Source organism: Gallus gallus, chromosome 2 (assembly GCF_016699485.2).
Source record: "Gallus gallus isolate bGalGal1 chromosome 2, bGalGal1.mat.broiler.GRCg7b, whole genome shotgun sequence".
Classification (NCBI taxonomy): domain Eukaryota; kingdom Metazoa; phylum Chordata; class Aves; order Galliformes; family Phasianidae; genus Gallus; species Gallus gallus.
Genome location: NC_052533.1, coordinates 20,061,108 through 20,068,182, shown reverse-complemented (window position 1 = coordinate 20,068,182; position 7,075 = coordinate 20,061,108). Strand labels below are relative to the sequence as shown.

The 7,075-nt window shown below is 38.1% G+C and overlaps 1 long non-coding RNA gene across 1 annotated transcript; it reads right to left on the bottom strand.

Moving 5' to 3' along the window:
• Positions 1-420: 420 nt before the first annotated feature.
• LOC121113064 lies at positions 421-6,264 on the bottom strand. The gene is made up of 3 exons (XR_005857349.1): positions 3,556-6,264; positions 2,902-3,062; positions 421-2,519 (listed from the first exon to the last, which is right to left on the bottom strand). It is a non-coding gene; the product is annotated as an uncharacterized LOC121113064 (long non-coding RNA).
• Positions 6,265-7,075: the final 811 nt, after the last annotated feature.

Genomic DNA, 7,075 nt, shown 5'->3' with positions numbered 1-7,075 from the left:
ACAAAAAAGTAGTTTCTTCTTCTAGTAATTATATCTTATGTAATTTATTTCATTACAATTTTTGTGTATCTGTAAGTTTTAATTTGATTATTCAGAAAACAATTAGTAAGACAGTTGAACTGCAGTAAACCAAGAACAGATGTCTTGTCTATGCCAGATATTTTCCCATTTACTGTTATTCTGTGAGACTTACTATGTAGTCAAGTTCCAGATAATCTGTGTGATGTCAATCTCATGTTCTGCAATGTATGTTTCAAGTTGCATTTCTAAAAGCTGTTATGAGGAGTGATAAAAAGTAAATGTTGATTATTTTATCTCATGTCTGAAAAAGAAAGTTTCTCTTTTTATGAAAAAAATCAAATTTTTATGAAGCAAAAATGATACTCCGAAAAAAAAATCAAGAATCTCCAATTTGGGAGCACTCTTTTTTTCACTTTTTTTTTCCCCAATATATTTGTAAAAGCTTACTCAAAGAGTACAGCTACAGAACATTCTGGAACCAATACCTGTAAATCAATACCATCTATAACTTTAACTTTGTAAAGTAATTGAAGTGTGTGTGCATGTGGCCTAAACAGACTTGTATTAATGTGTATGTAGCATTTTTCAGCATACAGTAATCACTAATTATTTACTATGTTCTCATTACAACATGAACTTGGGAGTACGATGTCTAAGACTTTAGAAATATAAACTAATTTTGTATCATGCATATTGTATAACAGATGATTTTCTTGAGCTATATTAAACAATCTTGTGTGATAGAAGATATTTTACCTTTTTTTCTGCTGAAGTGCATTTAAGAGGAGAGATTATGTGAAGAAAAAACACATTCAAGGACAAGGGAGTTAGAAAAGGTAAATACTGTTTGTATTCAGTCTGTAATGAGGGCAGGAACTAAGCCTTTGATCTAAGGCAGGACAAAAATCCCCTTTGTAAGCATCTACTGCTTCTCAGACTTCTGAAATGCAGATGATGTACAAGCAGATGTAAAACAAGAGTATTCTGAGGGGATGAGGGAACAGATCTGTCATGAAAAATCACATGAGTATGAGCTGGATCATACTCAATATGTCAATTTAATTTCAGGAAAGGAAGCTCCTTAAAATGAGATACTGAATAATTTAGCAACTATTAGTCTATTGTGTCTACATTTTTAGATCATAAATGAGAGAATTTGCTTGTATTTGCTCCCCTAGTTACAGAAAACACCCCTGTTGAAAGAGCTTTCCAAGGAAAGACCCTGGAGGCATAGGTTTAGCCTAAAGAATGTACCTTTCCTACAGGGAGATGCCAAGTTGATTTACATGCTCTTGCATCACATGCCTAATGACAAAATACAGGCAGCCTGAATCTGAAACCCATGAGTTATTTTACAGTGCATGTCAATTCTCAACCATACTCCAAGGCTTGAAAATAAAAATTTTTATTCTAATCTCTAACAAGGAATTTGGGGACTCCATAACACACACATAATGACTGCATTTTGTACCACATACTTATACCCTCAGAATCTGTAAGACCAGATGCAGTCTGGACCTAAGACCTTGTCTTTAAGTTAACGACACCAAAGCAAGCTCCCGTGACCGTATCGAACCATACCAGTTACTTTATGCTGATATCACGTAAGTCTGATATATTCTGTAGGTTTGTATCAGACAGGTTTCCTATCAAAGGAAGATACAGTCCCTCACGCTTCAGTACACGAACACTCAATGCTAACAGACTGATGGCCTGAGAAAAATTACGTCTCTCTTGATAGAACACTAACATATTGGAAGATTAAATATCACTGAGCCTTGCCTTGCCTTGCCCATTCCCTGTTCTTGACCCACGCGTTCACTGCCTCACAAGTGAGCTGGCAGAGGAGTTAGCAGTGCTTTCACTAGCACATCTGTACCAAAAAATCCCTGTAAGCCTCATCTGGCTGTTAAAGTGTCCCCCTAAGTATAGAGAAAATTGTAGTACTAGTCCAGGAATCTATCACATGGATCCTGAGAAGAAAACTATCATGATGCTACTGATAATAATGTCATAGTTCTTTCCTGGCTATTTCACCAGAACTACAGTTTTAAAAATGCTTCTGTTAATCTTTGAAGAAAAGCCAAAGAAATACTCCTGATGCCCCCTTCCACACGTGTACAAACACAACAGAACAAAATAAAATAAACAAAATATAAAAAGGGTTAATCAAGAAACAGAATCTGGGGGCTTTCAACTCACTGAAAACTAGTTTTCCTTCTGTACCTGCAAAATAAAATGCAGGTACATCTGGGAGTATTTGTACTGCTGCCTGTTTGATTGGCACCTCCAAATAAATTGTTCACGGTCCAAGTACTCAGGTGTAAACTTTACACAATTGAATTCTAAGAGCAAGAAGCAAAGAAAGCTTGACACTTTCTATATCATGGTTTGAAAAATATCTCCCCGAGTCTGAAGTCCTGTCTGCGCTGGGAACAACGCTTGCTTAGCAGTCAGGATGCTGGTTCCCAAGTCACTTGAACAAATAGGAAAATATCCTGTACCGAAAAGAGAAGATACGTCTTGGACTTAAGTTAGTTTACAAAGGGTTGCAGGAGGACTTAATTACTGCCCAACAACTGTTAATATTAATCAAAAAGGATTACCAGTAGAGAGCTGTTGGTAAAATCGGTGTTATGGATTGTTAGGCATGTAATTAAACCAGAACAGGTAGCCCATCTTCTGTGGGACCATGTTTAGCTGCATAGCATCATAGAATGGATTGGGTTGGATGGGACCCCAAGGATCATCAAGTTGCAATCCCCCTGCCGCAGGCAGGGTTGCCAACTGCTAGAATTTTTGAACTCATGCCTATATGTCTGTCACCGTGCAGTACTTTTTATCCAATCCCAGCAAAACACTTTCCCATGGCAACCTTACCTGAACACTCTGACCTGAACAATCTGAGCTACTTTCTCCTTTGGTCAGTACAGTCACATCAATGTCACGTTGCAAGGGCAGCATGGCAAAAACTGGACTCTCACTGCTGGTCCTTTGGATGTCCTTGGAACAGAAAGTCTCCAGGGCTGTTAATCTGGCACCTGTCAGGAACATTAAAGTCACATAAAAAATCTGAGAGAGGAAAAATCATCACTCTGGTTTAGCCCAACAACATGAGCTACACTGAACCATCATAAACAGATACCAGTGTGAAGTGGCTCTATTTTCAAAGCATTTGAAAAGGTACTGTTAGAACACAGCATTAAGCATAAGCAATTTATTCTGGTAGTATCTTCAGGCTGTCAAATATATTTTAAAAAGAACACCACTTAAAATGCATCCTTTTAGCAAAACTTACAGATGTTGTCTAATTGGAAAACAAAAGAAGCAAACCCCTGTCTCCTTCTCACACAAGAACAGTGCAAGGAAAAAATATTTCTGTTGCATCACAATAATAAACCTGTAGGTGACAATTGCATTTTCCTGTTTCAGCCTTAATAGGTCAGTGCAATCACTATTACACCAATCTTCAGCTCTCTGCATCACTAAAATGAGAACAGACAGGTACCACTTTAGGCAGTTGGTACAATTTACCTTGACTTAATAGGGTCTTTCTGTGGGAGGATGGCCAGGAGTATAAACGGTCCAACAGATTTTTCACACCTTTCTTTGGTGCTTCATAATATTGTTGGCTTTCATAGTACTGGTCACAGAAATATTTAACTTGCTCACTACATCTGCTCTGTCTGTTCTGAATGTAATAACATTGTTTTTATTCTATTAAACATTAGTAGACTTTTTTTTTTTTTTTTAAGTGACCATCAGGTTTTGATACAGACAGTGACAAAGTTTTTTGCAGGTTTTTTATGGCTGCTTGCTCTCCCCTCTATTATCTGTGCAGACATATTTTGGAGCTGATCTCCTGAGTATTGCTTCCACTGTGCCCTCAGAAAAAAAGCAGCAGAGCCTTGCTGCCCACGCAGCAGATTCTCTTTGAATACCTTATTTTCTTAAAAAAAAATGTAGAAATCTATTTAAGTCAACCTTAACAAATTAGCAACAAACGTCCTGTTGTAATGTAAAGGCATTTTAACATCAGTGTGAAGGTTTCCTTGCTAACAGAGGCATACACTTCTCAGGGCTACTGAGGTAGGTGGCACGGCTGGAAGGAAGTTGTGCCCAACATTCTTATCTTCTTGATGTGTTTTGAGGACCACTGGAGATAAAACTGCTGTACGTCAATTACTGACCTTTTAGTCTGGCTGGGCCCAAACCTCTGGCATCTAACATTATATCTTAGTTGTGAGTATTCCCCCTAATTTGATAGAGGAAGCCACAATCCAAGAGAAACACAAGCAGCTGGATCTGGCTCTGAATAATTCTAGCAAACTGGCACCCATGTTAACAACGTTTCTGAATTGATAGCTTTTCAAATAGGAAAGAAATAAAAGCAAAATCTGTAAAATGTGCCTATTATCTCTGATTAATTTGTCCCATCTGTTTTGCTCAGAAAATTCTCTCTCTGTAAACATGGACTTCCACGTATGATTGCTGCCAATAGTACAAACAAAGGAAGAGTCTCAGCAAGGACAGCCTTCACATACTTTTTTGCACAAGGGTAACTGATCATACAATCTGTATGACTATATAGGAACTCATACTTACAGCTTCTGCAAGGTGATCAGCCAGGCAGGTACAGTGTCTCAAGTGCAGTGAATGAGATAACTGTTATAATATTCAGAACAGCAAACACTGCTATTTGTAATAAGAATATTGTGACTTGAGACTTGGTATGTTGGCCAACATAAGTCAGGCAACAAATTAAAAGAACAGAGCAGCCAAATTTTTTAGGAAAGAGTGCTTCAGCTGAACAGAATTATCCTTGATTTTATTCATCTGGATATAAGACAAAGGTACAACAGAAGATATGATTAGAAATAAAACTGTAAAAACATACATTAATGTGAGTTATGCCCTCTGAAATCAGAACGCAGGAACATGTGAAATTTCTCCCTGTGAGATTTTTGCAGCTGTTGAATGCTGCTTAGGATATGAGGAGATACTGCCAGCTCTTAATTTCAGCAACATACAAATTAATTAGAATAGTTTATTTTGAAGCCCAGACCTGTCTTTGTGCATGTGTGCCTTTCCATGCTTGTGTATGAGGACATGTGTGATTTTCAGCTCTTTGCTAACTTCTTTTACTTTCATTTTTTACCTAGAAGATCAGTGCAAGGAAACAACAGGAGACTGACTGGTGCTGAAAGTTTCTCTCTGAGGGCAATGCCTTTCCCACAAAGCACACCGTTGAGGATAGTGAAGCTCCACATGGGAGCACAGGGCTTCCCACATGCAGCTTCCTGCAGCATCCAGGGCTAATTCATGATGCAAAACATTTTCTGAAGCAGGCACTCAACTAAAGAACAAAAACTATAGATTTAAAAATTCAAGGAATTCCTTGTAAAAGCAAAATGGAAAACAGATTTTTCCTTGTCCTTCCCCCATGAGCGTTCAATATGAGAAAATCCCTTTTGTTTGTGTGCCTGGTCTCCAGCTGGTTATTCTTGAAGAGCTGTCAGTTTTCCCCTTTCCCCATGGCTACATCAATTCCTGCGTGGTGAGCATGAGGCAGAAGGGAAATGTTTTAACTTTCAGATCTGTACTCCTGTCCCTGTTAGTAAATTTGCAACTGAGGAATTATGCAGAAAGAAGGTAAATCCAGGACACTCTCACTCCAGCAGTCTCGAGGTGATGCAGTAGCCCCTGGAAGCAACAAGTAGTCAGCCTTGAAATTTCTATGGCTAAATTCTATAGCTAGAAGCAATACCATCAAGTATACTGTTGGTATCATACAAATTAATGCAGTATAAATTTTGCTACTTTTCTCTTTGACCTAGTACTCTTTTGTTCCTTTTCAAAAAAGTGTCTGTGCAGATCAATAATTAGTAAATCTGTAAGAAACAGAAAATTGTTTGCCTTGTGAAAACTGGTTCTCTCCTGTAAACATTTGCTTTTAAGCAGCATGGACTGCAGCTGCATTCCAGATTGAGCAAGCTAGCAGGGAGGGCTCACCATAGTTTGACTTGAAAGGGGCAGTCACTTCTATTTCTATCAGTCAGCCTCAAAGCTGACCCCTTTCCCACCCAACTTATGGTCAGTGCCAAGAGACTGAAGGATCAGGATCATTAAGCAGTTCTGAATGGACAAGTCCTACAGTGAAGCAGAGAGACAGTCAATTGTAGGCGGGATGCAGCAGATTTATATCCATGAGGTGAAAGAAAAATGACTCCTAAATGGGCTGGAGCAGCTGTGACACCAGTCTCTTTTCAATGCATGTCAGCTATGAGGGAAATGGAGTACAGTCAGGGTTGCTATGTGGGAAGAATGAGCTTCAACTTTACAAACCAGAATTAAAACTCTCAGGTATTTAAATGTTTAATTGAATGCCCTTTTAGCGAGCTAAATCTCATCAAGGTTAGAGTTTGGTAGTTAATTTCACGGATCACAACAATTGTTGCATAATCTCCCACTCAACATTCTATAATGCCTAAAGCTGAATTATGATTTTTTTTTTCTGTGCACAGAAACTAATTTTACTTTTCTAATAAAAAAGGAAATAATAATACATTGCATGGGGGAGGCATCTCTTTGGTCTAGTGTTATGAATTGGTTTATCTCAAAATTTAAAAAAATGAGAGAAGGATCAAGGTTAAAGTGAGGAGTTGGAGGAAGACTGGAGAAAATGCAACATCTTTCATTTCTCTGAAAGAAAGTTTTGAGCTGTGAGTCTCGTGAGCCATGACAGAGAGCAAAAACTGAGAAGATAGAGTGGAGCAAAAGACTGGACGCTGAAGCATGGAAAGATGTATGCTTAGTATTACTTAGAGAGACAGGTGAAAACAACGGGCAAGTGAACAAGTGAGAATAAACGATCAAAAAGATGCTGTTAAAGTTGAAGTGTTAGCAGATGGTCATACCACCAGAAGGGAAAATAAAGAAACTCTACATGTGAAAAAATAGAGCTCGCTAATATAAGTTTCAAAAAAAGAGTCCATAACAAGTAAAACTGTTAGGATGTGGATGGTTGGAGACAAAACTATTGAGTTTTACTCAG